Source organism: Rosa chinensis, chromosome 1 (assembly GCF_002994745.2).
Source record: "Rosa chinensis cultivar Old Blush chromosome 1, RchiOBHm-V2, whole genome shotgun sequence".
NCBI classification, from domain to species: Eukaryota; Viridiplantae; Streptophyta; class Magnoliopsida; order Rosales; family Rosaceae; genus Rosa; species Rosa chinensis.
In genome coordinates, this window is record NC_037088.1 from 46,779,085 (window position 1) to 46,793,580 (window position 14,496).

Consider the following 14,496-nt stretch of genomic DNA (forward strand, 5'->3'; position numbering starts at 1 on the left):
ATTGATTTTATTATCTTATAAATTATTTCTGATTCAAAGTTTTTTAATATATACAGGTTAAATTGGTAAAAAAATTCAGTTAAGGAGAGCAAGCTCTATTCTCTTAATAATAGTATAGATTAGTGGTTTAGCCTTTGAAAGATTCAGATGTTGGTAGGTCTTAATATTTTTTATATTATTTAAACTGTAAAAAAATGCTTTCATTAAAAGTCCTTTGCTATTAATTAATTAGAATCAAGGGGCTAAATGTGGCATTGTAAGAAGGATCCTTGACCCAAAGCACCAAAATAAGCCAAATTTATTCCATTTACCCCAGCAACAGATTTTTATTCCCACTAACTCAGTTTATAGTGCAATGACAAATATACCCTCAGTCTAATTAAACAATCTCAAACTATGCCACTCTCTCATCTCTCTCCCCTCTCTCTGTGCAAAATCACCGGCCACTCTCTCTCTCTCTCTCTCTCTCTCTCTCTCTCTCTCTCTCTCTCTCTCTCTCTCTCTCTCTCTCTCTCACAGAAACAGTTCTTCATGTCATCAGAATCGAAGGCAGCCCAGTCATGTCATTGGAATAGCTCGCTGAGGCAGTGGAACTGACGGTCGTCGTAGATTGTGACCTTGTTGGGCGGGCAGAACGGGTCGGGTCTGCCGTTGAGGACGACGAAGTAGTGGTAGTGGAAGAGCATCTGGATGAATCTGACGTCTTGTCGTGGATCGGAGGGGTCGCAGGTGTAGACGCAGAAGCCGGAGTCAGTGGCGGCTGAGAAGTAGGTGTGGTCCTGGCGTGGTGGGGAATTGGTCGGGTTTGGGGTTTCTGGTTCGTGCTTTGCTCCGGATCGGATCTCAAGAAAATGTTGTTCTACCTTTTTTTTTTTTTTTTTTTAAGGTAAAATGGTGTAGAAGGCCCAGAAAGACAAAAAAAAAAATATATCTAGGGGGTAATACAAGGCTATTGGAGGGCAATAGACGTTTTTAAATTGATATAATCTCTTCATTTTTTTCTTTAATCAAAGTTTTAACTGTCTAATTTTAGGAATTTTAATTCCCATTCCGGCTACCAAAAGTTCTATTGAGGGGCAATAGACGTTTTGAATTAATGTAATCACCTCTTTTTTTTCTTTAATCAAAGTTTTATTTGTCTAAATTTAAGAAGATTAGTTCCCATTCTGGCAACTGAAAGTCCTATTAGAGGGCAATAGACGTCTATTGGGGGGTAATACATGAATGATAGACGTCTATGAGGGGGCAATTGCCCTTCTATTGTTGGGCAATAGACATCTATTAGGGGGCAATAGAGGTCTATTGCCCTTTTATTACGGGGCAATAGATGTCTATTGGGGGGGGCAGTAGGTGAGATTTTCAGAAAATTCCGGTAGACGGCAGCCGGTGACCAGAATCCGGCGAAGGTGACAAGAATCCTGCTATCGGTGACCGGATTCAGGCGACCGGTGACGGGGCTCCAGTGAAGTCACTATGGTTTCTCTCTCTTCCATTCTCTCTCTCTCTAAGTAATAAAGGGGAGAGGGTTAAATGATATTAAAAAACAAAAACAAAAAATCTTAATGGGGTAGTAAGTAAGACCTCCTTTAAAGTGTTTTAGGTAAGAGAGAATTAAAAAAACTTAATAGGGTAAGTGGGAAAAAAAATCTCTAAAAATGGGGTAAATGGACAAAAACCCTTGTAAGAAATCTTGCTTGATGAAAGCAAGGAAATACCACACTGCTGCAAATCAAGTAGACATCACCTATCAAAACTTCCTCAAACCATAGAGGGTCGGCTTCCTTCCAATTTCTACTTTTCTAGTTCCAATGATAGTGTTGATGTCTAAAAGTCCAGCGGTAGCTGGATCTTAGCTAACGCTAATCCGGTGGGCGGATCGGTACTTGTGTTGTTCTCGAGGCTCCCGTTACCTGTCAGGTAAAATACAATGGACGTCAGAGGGAGACCGCGCCGGGCGGTCTTCAACTCTCCGATGCCTAAGTTAGTTAATGTATTTATGTTGACATGATAACAGTAGGTAAGTATTGAATGCGTCCCTAATGAGGAGAGAGGAGAGAACCTTTTATAGGTGAGGAAGAGGTTGATCTTCTCTTAGTTTTCGATGTGGGACCGATGTGCTTCAGTTCTTAGTTTCAGAAGCTTCTGACGCCATCTTGACACGGCGCGTCGGCGGCGATCTGGAGGTGGTCCGACGCTGAGGCTGTAGCCCGTCTGGCGGTGTGTCTGCATGTCATTCTTTTGGTTGGAGTTAGTACCTTTGGCAGTACAATGAGCGTGGCCCATTATAGCTAATTATGCTTGCAAATGTACATGCATGTACAAGTCCCCAATTCCCCAGTCAAGGAGGGCAATCTTGGTTGGGGAGTTGCTCGGTGGTTTGAAGCGTTTTCTTCCGCTGGACTTGCAAGAGCATAATTAGCGTCAGTGCGTCGTCAACCGTTGGTTTTATTGAGCAAACGCTTTACACCCTTTCGGGTGGGCCCCTACTGGGCCCCCCAGGGAGTCCCCCACTCCCCGGCGAAGATAGACCTCCAGATGGTCGGCAAATTGTTTGTTGAGGGGGAGCTGCACGGAGCAGAGGGTGTTGGGTAGCGAGCCCAATGTGACACCTAAATGACGGGGGTCAACGTGCCTGATCAGGGCCGTCGTAGACTGTTGACTAGTCCCCTTGTCCCGTAGGGACGGTCTGACGGTAACGCCGCGTGGCAGTCGTTGTCAGAGTGAGGCGTGGCCTCGGGATTCACAGTTTGGCGGATATCCCCCCGCTAAATGTAGCAGGAAGCAGCGTCCGGTAGACGTGGCTGGCGGTATTTTGTTGAACGATATTGCGTTGAACAAAGCACGCAGTTTGCAAGATGAAAGGGGGTTCCGCCAGAGGTGTATAGCGGAAGACACCCCGCTTGCAGGATGGCCATGGAGAAGTTCCGCTGTCGGGGTTCCGCTCATCGGAGACTTCATCACTTGGAGGATGACAAGGGAGAAGTTCCGCTGGCGGGGTTTCGCACAGCGGAGCCTTCGTCACTTGGAGGATGCCAAGGGAGAAGTTCCGTTGGCGGGGTTTCGCTCAGCGGAGACTTCTTCACTTGGAGGGTGACAAGGGAGAAGTTCCGCTGGCGGGGTTTCGCTCAGCGGAGACTTCGTCACTTGGAGGCTGACAAGGGAGAAGTTTCCGCTGGCGGGGTTTTGGTTAGCGGAGACTTCATCACTTGGGAGGGTGACAAGGGAGAAGTTCTGCTGGCGGGGTTTCGGTCAGCGGAGACTTCGTCACTTGGAGGATGCCAAGGGAGAAGTTCCGCTGGCGGGGTTTCGCTCAGCGGAGTCTTCGACGGTTGGTGAAGTTATCCCAGTGGTTATTTCCACCAGACGCTTCGTCTGGTGGTAGTAGACACGTGTCCAACCCGCAGGGGGTTAGCGTGCGGAGGGCTGTCCCCTAAGCCTGGCCGTCTGCTTACCATAAATGATAGTAATTACGGGTTTCGCAATCGAAGCGACGCCTCGGTTAATCCGGGTAGTAAGTGGAGGTCTGTGACACGTGTACGGCTGTCGTGTGATGTCGTTTTGTAGCGGACGGCGGAGAAGGCGCTGATGTTGACATAAAAGGGGGGAAAGCTAGCGAGATTTGACACTTTGGTAAAAGCTTCAAACCCACAGTTGTGTTCTTCTCGCTCTACTTGTCCGAGACTGAAGAAAGAGGTTGCCGGAGCTTGGAGATATCGTTCCCGGGGAAACGACGATAGCGCCCCCTAGGATTACCGTGCATCATCGTATCGTAGGCTTCACCACCGAGGTTGGTATCTGGATTTCCTTTTTCCTGTTTCATTGGATCTGCTATTTTCTGGGTTTTATTGTTTGTCTTTCTGGGATGACTGCTGGTTTTGTTGGGTGTGTTCTGAGGTGTGAAATGAGATTATTTGGGGGGGGGGGGGGGGTTGAATTATGGTTGGCAAAGCGTTAGTGCTTAGGGATTTAGATGGCCGAATCTGGGTTGAGTGCGTTTGTTCGTATTTTGGCATTTTCTGGGTTTTGTTCTTGATGCCCTTGGCTATAATTGTTGTGAGAATAGGCTAGATCTGTGTTTGTGCTAACTGGTGTGGGTTTTAGGGTTTGGGATGCCTAACGTCATAGAGATTTCGAGCAGTGAGGATTCCGGGTCTGACGTGTCGTTCAGCGCGACGGATAGGATTTTTATTGATTCGTTGCGTCCGTCTGCCCATGTAGGAACCTCACTGCCAGAACCGCTAGAAGTTGAGCCGCTACAGACCATCCCCTGGGAAGTAGCTATGGGTCGTGGTTCGCGTCCAGAGAGCTCTAGGGCGGGTGAGGCCGCTGCTGCCAAAGCTAGGCGCGACGAGCGTTTGGCGAGCAATAGTGCTGCTAGCGGCTCCGCTGGAGAAGAAGAAGTAGCGGGGCAGAATGCTGAGTCGGCGTGGTTTCTCTCTGATGGCACCGCCGTCGACAAGGCAGGAGGGCGGATGGACGCCGCCACTGTTAACCGAATGAAGCAGACGTTCCGGTTGCCGGGCTCGGTGAAGCTGCGCCTGCCGACAGCGGATGAGAAGGCCTCGATTCTCCCAGCGGGATTTGCTGCCGTTCATGAGGCGATATTCCGCCAAGGAGTGACACTCCCGTTGGTGCCAAATCTCCAAATCCTGGTGTGCGAATTTGGCCTTGCCTTCGGTCAGATTTGCCCCAATATGTGGCGGTTGATGTTGGCCATGAACTCACTTTGGCGGTTGTCCGGGTGCGAGGGGCCTACTGTGGTGGAAGTGCTTCACTTCTACGAGCTGGTGTACGTGAAGCGCCGAGGTTGTAAAGGGCAAGTGAACTTGAGCCGCCGGCAGGGAGCGCCCAAGCTGATCGAGAATCTAAGGGACTCAATGTCCTACTGGCGGGGGACCTTCTGCGTCGCCACAGAGGGTTGGGAGTATCATGCCAGGTCGAATGAGGAAGGGCCGACATTTAGGATTAAGTCGGAGTTCCAACCCATTCGAGGTTGGTAACCGGTTTCCGCTGTACGTAGTTGGCGGGTTCACGTATTTGCACTTGTATTCTCACTGACGATTACCGTTTTTGTGCAGCGGGACTGCGGTACACGCTAACGCCCGAAGAAGAGTGTCGCGTAGCGAGGATCAGAGGTTGCTGGCGGAACCGCAACTTGCTGGATTTCCAACTTCTGACTGGTTGGGAGTTGCTGGTCGACCAGCGGCTAACGCGCTCCATTGGTGAAAAATCTCCGCCAGACCGTTTTTTTTTTTTTTTTTTTTTGGTGTGATCCGGACTGACTCGTGGGTTTTTTTTTTTTTTTTTTAGAAACCCCGCCGGGCAATAAATCGAGTCGCGACGCCTCTGAAATGGCCATAGACCGCGCGGAGATAGACAACTTTCTGGAGGCCATGTACGCCGAGGGGCTGGCGGCTCAGCAGACGCTGGTGAACCCAGAAACGCTGGCGCTGAGTCAGTCCGAGGTTCCGGTGGTACTGCCTATGCCGCACCATTCCCATCTTGGTGAGGATGGTCTGCCGGTAGTGCAGGCGGGGACCCAAGCGGCTGGCGGGGAGAGGGGAAACGTTGCAGCTGGGCAACAGAATGAGCGGATGCCTGCTCACAGGCGTGGCCCTCAAAAGGGGAAGGTGGTGCAACCGGCGGAGAGTGTCATTGTGACAAGGGAGGAGCCGCCAGTGAGGGTGACGAGGGCCGCCGCCGGGAACCAAAGGGCGCTGGAGAGAAAGCGCCAGCAGGTTGATTCTCCTGACGAGGAAGAGGGAGAGGAGGTGGAGGTGATCGGGGCCCGCCAACAGAAGAAGGCTCGACAAGCTTCTTCGAAAACTGTTGCGGTGGAGGGACAAGCGCCCGCCGTTAGTGAGCTGGACTCGTTTGCCGAGTATGCTGCGTTCATGACAGATAGTGAGCGAGAGTTCCTCTTCCATCTATGCGAACGGCTAGGGTTCGGCGGCCTAGCGGGTATCTCGCGCCCCACGGCAATTGACCAATCGCCCTTCAGCTCGGCGTTTGGTCAAATATCGGCGGGACTGCACGACACGTTCGTGGTGGCATCGAAGCAGCCCCAGGTGGAGGGAGAGCTGAGGGAGGAAATCCAAGGTCTCCAGAGAGAGTTGGCGAAGGCGAAGGAGAAACTGGCGGCGGTAGAGCGGGAGCTGGCCAAGGCGGAATGTGACTATGCTGACGTCCGCGGTAAGCTCAACGTGGCCATTGAGCGGGACTTGGAGAGGAATGAACACGTCTCCAAGTTGGAGCAAGATATTGCCCTGCTGCAGGAGCGGATAGGCGCCAAGGACAAAAAACTCATCATCGTGCAGCGGGAGTCCGCCTCCAGAATGACTGAGGTGAAGCGGCTGGAGGGTGAGGTTACCCGCCTGAGGGCTGAAGAGAGTACCGCTGCCGCCGCCGCTGTTGAAGCGTTCAAGCAGTCGGCGGAGTTTAAGAAGGCGATGACCGAGTCGGCGAAGGCTGGGGCCCGAGCAAACATAGACATGCTGAAGCGGAAGGGCGCCAATGACTTCGCCAAAGCGTCACAGCCTGACGCGCCGCCTGCTGAGAGTACTCCGCCGGAGACAGAAGTCATACCTGGCCCAGCTGGAGGTGCCCGCTCGGGTAGCGGAGAAAGTGGCTTACATCCGACGGAAGGGTCCCGGCAGACTCCCCACCCCACCCCGTCAGAGGTGTCACGTGCTGGATTCCTGGAGGCGCACACCCGGGCGGATGGTACCATAGAGACCCCCAGTCCGACAGCGCGAGGGTCCGACCAAGCGAGTGGATCGATTGTGCTGCCGCCTGCAGAAGCCAAAGATGTCGGAGGCAACCCCTGAAACCTACTGAGATCGCTAGAGATTTTCCTACTCTTTTATTTTTGTTTTGTAGCCGCTGAGGCACAACGGTGTAAAGAATGTTGGGAAGTGAAATAAATTTCTGAATTGGTTTGCCATGATGTGTTTGTAGTGCTAGTGTTTTGAGTTATATTTTTCTTCTGTCGACCAATGAAACATTAAAGGAATTAAGATTGGTCCAAGTGCACCACGTAGCGGACGAGGTCCGGCGACGATTGCTGGCGTTGCCAGTTGCCCTCAGTGCTAGACTTGGTAACAATGGTTTGAATAATTCCTCGTTTCATTGATAGCTGACTTATCAGTGTACAAAAGTGGGGTAGTACCCGTTGGGTAGCTTCCCTTAGCTAAATATTGAACAAAAATTTAGCTAAGTCAAGATGCTCCTGGGTAGTGGTTTGACTATTTGTAGTAATATCGAAGGTGTTCGGTATTCCAAGGGTGGGTCGACGTGACGCTGTCCTTGTCCATTAAGTAGAAGGTGCCTGAGCTAACGACTTCCACAATTTTGTATGGGCCTTCCCAAGTTGGGCGGAGTTTTGTTGGTGGCGGGATGACTTCCTTCATTACCCAGTCCCCCAGTTGGAGGTTCCGGGCCTTGACTCTGGCGTTGTAGAAACGTGATACCCGTTGTTTGTTTTGCAAGTTGTGCAGATGGGCCTTGTATCTTCTTTCTTCTAGGAGGTCCCTGTCCAAGTTGACGCCGTCGTTGTTGGTCTCTGGGCCGTAGCCATCGACTCTAGCGGTAGGCTGAGTTACCTCAATAGGAAGGACAGCCTCTGTGCCGAACATCATACAAAAAGGAGTTTCACCGGTGGCGGTAGATGGAGTTGTCCGGATGGCCCATAGGACCTCTGGAAGCTTTTCCGCCCACAAACCCTTGGCGTCGTCGAGCTTCTTTTGTAGCAGCCTCTTGATTATCTTGTTTGCTGCTTCGACCTGGCCGTTGGTTTGGGGATGGGCGACAGATGCAAAACTCAACTTAGTGCCCAAGTTGGCGGTAAAGGAGATGAGTTCCTTATTGTTGAACTGTGTGCCGTTGTCTGTAATGATTGTATGTGGGACACCATAGCGGCAGTAGATATTCTTCCAAAGGAAGCGAATTACCTTTGCGGTAGTTATTGCCGTCAGTGGCTCCGCCTCTATCCACTTACTGTTGTAATCGATGGCAACAATGATGTATTTGAACTGACCCTTGGCGGTTTGGAACTTTCCCATCAAATCCAGGCCCCACGTGGAATGAATCCATGGGCCGATGATGACTGACAGTGGTTCCGCCGGTGCGTGTGGGAGATCTGCAAACTGTTGGCATTTGTGGCAAGACCTCGAAATCCGCCGGGCGTCATCACCAAGCGTGGGCCAGAAGTAGCCTTGTCGCATTGTGCGGTTGGCCAAGGATCTGGTGCCCGAGTGGTTTCCACATTCTCTGCCATGGATTTCTGCTAGGACGGCCTTTCCCTCCTCTGGGGTTAGACAGCGGAGGTTGGGATGGGTGAATCCCTGGCGGTAAAGCTTGCCATCCTGGATGTTGTAGGAGGTTGCTCTGCGCCTGAGCTGTCTTGCGTGGACCTTATCTTCTGGAAATGTGCCGTTGCGCTTATATGCCATGATCTCGTCCATCCAGCTGGGATTGACCTGAATGTTGAAAATCTCTGCCAGGGTCTTTGTGATACTTGGCTTGTCAAGGTACTCCACTCTTGTGTCCGCTAGACTCTGATGTGGTTGGGCGGTTGCCAGTCTCGCCAGTGAATCAGCCTTAGCGTTCTTTTCCCTGGGGATCTGTGTGATGGTGTGAAATTTGAACCTTTTTAGCAACGTTTTGACGTACCCCAAATATGCCGCCAACTGTTGGTCCTTGGCTTGGAAGTTGTCGTTGACTTAGTTAATGACTAGTTGCGAGTCGCTGAATATGTTGACGCTGTCAGCTCCTGAGTCAATGGCGAGGAGTAGACCGGCGATAAGTGCCTCGTACTCCGCCATATTGTTTGAAGCTTTGAAGTTGAACTTCAACGCGTACTCCGCGTTCAGTCCCCCGGGTCCTGTTAAGATGACTCCGGCTCCGCTGGCCTTGGCGCAGGCGGAGCCGTCCACATGCAGGTTCCAATCTGACTGTGGGGGAGCTGCCCCTTCACCGTTTACTATTTCTGTTCTGGGCCCTGTTTGAGTACCGGGTTCCGGCTGACGCTCAGTAAGTTCAGCGATGAAGTCCGCCATTGCCTGGCCCTTCATGGCAGTTCTTGGCTTGTACTCTATGTCGAATTCGCTGAGCTCAATGGCCCACTTACTGAGGCGCCCCGAGTGTTAAGGGTTCTGCATCACTTGCCTCAGCGGTTGATTGGTTAACACATGGATCGTGTGAGCCTGGAAGTATTGCCGGAGGCGTCTGGCGGCAACGATAAGTGCGAGGGCCAGTTGTTCCAATGGTGAATATCTTGTTTCTGCTCCGTTCATGCCTCTGCAGGCGTAGAACACTGGGAGCTCATCCTGGCCTTCCCGCCGGACAATGGCGCAACTTATCGCCTCTAGCGAGACCGCTAGATATATGAATAGTGTTTCTCCTTGCACAGGGACAGAAAGGAGAGGGACTGCCGCCAGATATTCCTTTAGGCCCTGGAATGCCGCCTGACACTCTGGGTTCCAGTCAATGACCTTCTTGTGAGTTGTTTTGAGGAGTTTGAAGAATGGGGCACACCTATCAGTGAGTCGAGAGATGAATCGAGAAAGGGCGGTTAACTTGCCCTGGAGGCACTGGACGTCCACCTTATACTCGGGGTTCGCCAGGTTAAGGATGGCCTGTACCTTATCCGGGTTAGCCTCGATAACCCGCTCGCTGACGATGTAACCGAGAAATTTGCTAGCGGTGACTGCAAAGAAACATTTTTCTGGGTTGAGGCGCATATTATAGGCCAGGAGGATGGTTACTATGATCCTGAGGTTTGCCACATGTCCACTGGCCTTTATGCTCTTAACTAGCATGTCGTCCACATAGACCTCGATGATTTTTCCCAGATGCTCAGCGAACATGGCGTTCATCAACCGCTGGTAAGTTGCGCCGGCGTTCTTCAGACCGAAAGGCATGACATTGTAGCAGTAGAGGCCTTTATCGGTGGTGAAGGTAGTGCATTCCTGGTCGCTGGGGTGCATCTTGATCTGATTGTATCAGGAGAAAGCATCCATCATGCTGAGGAGCTCGTGTCCGGCAGTTGAATCAACTAGCTGATCGATACGAGGTAGCGGGAAGCTATCCTTTGGGCATGCCTTGTTGAGATTTTTGAAGTCGACGCACATCCGCCACTTGCCGCTGGGCTTTTTGACCATTACCAAATTTGAGATCCACTGGGGATAGATGACTTGGCGGATGAATCCAATGTTCCGTAGTTTGGCGACCTCCTCTCCGATTGCCCGGTATTTTTCCTCATCAAAGGCCCTCCGCTTCTGCTTGATAGGATAAAAGGAGGGCTTGATGGTCAGTTTATGAGTGATAATTTCAGGGGAGATACCTGGCATGTCCGCGTAGGACCATGCAAAGACGGCGGCGTTATCACGTAGGAATTGAGTGAGTTCTGCCTCCACCTCTGGATCTAGTTGGGCGCCTATGCGGACTGTTCGCTCAGGGTGCTCGTCTGAGATGCAGACAACCTTCAACGACGTGTCCGGATTGACCGGCTCCTTCTTTACATATTTCTTCTCCTCGTCTCTAGGATCCTCAAAGATGTTTGGTGGTGGTGCCTCATTACCCACTGTCAGAATTTCATGGCGGCGTGTTGACCGCGCTATAGTCGTTGAATAACATTCTCGTGCCAGCTGCTGGCTTCCCTCACACAGCCCGTGCCGTTGGGCGTGGGGAACTTCATGAGAAGCATGTACCCGGCAATGATGCACTTGAGCTTGTTAAGCGCTGGTCGACCAATGATGGCGTTGTATGAACTAAAACAGTCGACAATAATGAACTCTGTATGCACCTCCGCCATGCACGGACTAGTGCCAATAACCAAGCGCATGTAATCCGACCCTAGCGGTTGTGTGACGTCACCAGAAAAACTGAGCAGTGGCTCGTGATCCTAGAGTAGTTTTTTGTTCCGCTTGAGATGGTCGTAGCAGCCGCTGAAGATGACGTTGACAGCGGACCCGCTATCCACCAAGATTCTCCCCACCGAGAATTTGCCAAGAATGGCATCGACCAAGAATGGGTCGTCATGGGGTAAATGGACTCCGCGCTCCTCCTCCTCTGAGAAGGTAATAGGTTCCCAACCTGATCTTGGGAGTTTGGCGGACCTTTCGTAGCGGATGTTGCAGACTTCCTTCGGATGATTAGCGCGTGCATAGCGCTTTCTTGCCCTGTGAGACATGCTAGTGATTGGAGCACCGCCATCGATGGTGTTGATGCGGCCCAAGGTCTCGACGTTGGCAATTACTGTTGGTGGTTGGCGCACCCTGAACTGTTCCAACTTGCCGTCACGGTATAAGGTCTCAACGGCCGTTTTGAGAGCATTGCAACTGTTGGTATTGTGGCCGCTGTCTTCGTGGTACTTGCACCACCTGTCGCTGTTCCTGGGTTTGCCCGTTTTTGGGTACTTTGGAGGGGGTGGCGGTGGGATCTGATCCTTGCACTGATTGTAGATGTCTTCATACGAGGCCGTTAGGACCGTGAAAACTGTATACCGCTGCGAGGACTCCGCCTGCTTGTTGCGGTTATCCCCATGGGTTGGGCGGTTTCCCCTGTTGTAATGCCGGTCCTTCTGCCACTTGTTCTGGTGGTGGCCCTGCTGCCACTCCCTTTTCTTGTCAGTTGGTGGTGCTGAGGGGTTCTTGTTAGCGGTTTCCTGGTGACTGGAGGATGGCTGTGTTGACTTTGTTGGCATTGCTGGTGGTGGTGGGGTTTCTCCATATGTGATGAATTCCGCCTGAGCGTGAATGACCGCCTCACTCATGACGTGGTCATACGTCGCATTGGGATGATTGTAGTTGAGGTGATAGAGGAACGGTCCCTTGAGAAGTCCCTTCCTGAAGGCCGCTGATGCCATAGTTTTATCTAGGTCGAGGCACTGAGACGCTGCCGCCCGCCACCTTGTGACGAAGGCCTTCAGTGATTCGTCCTCCCCCTGCTTAACGCTAAATAGCTGACTCGTGTTGTGATGACCGGCGGACAATAAGATGAAACGGGAGAGGAAAGCGTGTGATAGTGCATGGAATGAGCTGACAGACCCCGGCGGACACTCAAAGAACCAGTTCATTGCTTCGCCATCCAACGTTTCGCTGAACAAGTGGCACAAGCTGGATTCGTCGAACCCCTTGTTGTTGGTGACCTTCTTGAAGGTGTCCATGTGAACGAAGGGATCGGACATTCCGCCGTAATGCGACATCTTTGGGGTTTTTGCATGTGCCGGTCTAACAGCCCGCAGTATTGCAGCGGAGAAGGGCCCAAGTCTGGAAGTGAAGAGCGGATTCCGAGTTGGTGCTGGGACGCCCGATTCCGCCCGGATCAACCTCTGCTCCAGTTGGTGCATCCTTTCCAATATCTGGGCGGTTGCATCGTCGGCGGAATCAGCCTGAATGTCCCGCTGGGATGGGCACAGGCAGATTGCCTTCAGTCCTTGCCCTGGCTCCCGAGCGGTTGGTGTGCGGGAGTGATTCCGCCACTTGCTCCAGCATTAGTTGAGGTATGGGCGGTGGTCCCATTCCCAACAACTCAGGTGGGTTCAATGGTACCTGCATCTGTATGGCCGGCCCTGGTACCAATGTGCCGGTGCTGGGTCGACTATGCCTGGTGCTATGTGACTGCTCGCTCTGTGCTGGGCGGGCGGTGGCCGCCAGCGCCCTTTTCAGTTCCTCAAAACGTTCCATAAGCGTAGCCACCTGTCTTTGGGCTTCGGCCTTTTCCTTGCACTCCTCCTCACTTTCTCTATTTGCCTTATGGAGATCCGCTAGTGCTAGCTCGTACATAGTGATGAGGTCTTGGCCCGGCGGGCGACTGCTGCTTGGATCTACCTCACCACCGGGGTTGACCGGGGTTGTGAATAGTGCGCGGTTAACTCCCACCGCTGGGTCGGAGGGTTGGGGGATGGAGGGATGGTCTGCCTGCTCCTCAGCATTTCCCCCGCTACCGTTAGTCATGGTGAGTGTAGTGGGATGGCCTTTTGTTCAAGGATTCCCACAGACGGCGCCAATGTTGATGTCTAAAAGTCCAGCGGTAGCTGGATCTTAGCTAACGCTAATCCGGTGGGCGGATCGGTACTTGTGTTGTTCTCGAGGCTCCCGTTACCTGTCAGGTAAAATACAATGGACGTCAGAGGGAGACTGCGCCGGGCGGTCTTCAACTCTCCGATGCCTAAGTTAGTTAATGTATTTATGTTGACATGATAACAGTAGGTAAGTATTGAATACGTCCCTAATGAGGAGAGAGGAGAGAACCTTTTATAGGTGAGGAAGAGGTTGATCTTCTCTTAGTTTTCGATGTGGGATCGATGTGCTTCAGTTCTCAGTTTCAGAAGCTTCTGACGCCATCTTGACGCTGCGCGTGGCGGCTCGTCGGCGGCGATCTGGAGGTGGTCCGACTCTGAGGCTGTAGCCCGTCTGGCGGTGTGTCTGCATGTCATTCTTTTGGTTGGAGTTAGTACCTTTGGCAGTACAATGAGCGTGGCCCATTATAGCTAATTATGCTTGCAAATGTACATGCATGTACAGATAGATAAAGACTCGAGCAGCTATATTAATACAATGCCTCGGTATTTTACTCCAAATAACTTCCTCAAAAGCTTACTTCAGCTATTTAAGTTTATGAAATATGGAGCCATACGTGCTCAAATATTGTTCGGAGTTGTTGATGGCTGAGATCACGTTCATGGCAACACTTTCTACTTCTTTTTTGCAATAACATTCTTGGGATTTGAACAGATGGCTTAATTTCAAGGGTTAGAACTTGTAATCCTCTCTGTTGAGGTTTATATTGCGAATTTTGAATCTAGAGTTCAATGGATAGTTTTCGTTTAATTAAAAAAAAAAAAAAACATTCTCTCAAGTGAAACCTCAATCCATGCAATATTAATACCCAAGTGCGTAGCTAGCTAAGTAGCTAGGGTCGAGGAGGGTCAAATGACCTCATTGATCTTAGCTTTTCTGTTATAGATATCTTATATTTTTTGCTTAACATTGTTTGTAAAGTCCTTGTTGATCATTCTAAATCTTCCTAATTCTTTCGCTTTACATGAATTTTTATCTAGATTTTGAGTAATAAATTTCCATGTGCTACAGATTTAAGCTACACTTGTAAGGAGATTAAGTTTTTTCTTTGTGTCTTTATTGAGTATATTTCACTTGAATGTAAATCCTAATTTAAAAGTTGAAACTATATTTTTGACCCCTCTTATTACAAATTCTAGCTACGTCACTGTTAATACAACCAAGGCTTCAGTAGCATGTATACCAACTCTTCCTCGACGAACATCACAGGCTCCATCCTCATTCAATTTCAACTTTGAATGGATCAGCTTCGATTAGTTTTTATTAATTCCTAGCCGGATTGAGCTTCTGAAATAATTAATCAGTGGTCCATTAATCTTTTGGTCCATGCATGCAGCATTTGGTAGGTCGGTTCATTTTTTTTTTTTTTTTTTTAACTTTGTCAAGGGGAACCCAAAGGCTTCCTAGGCCCAAG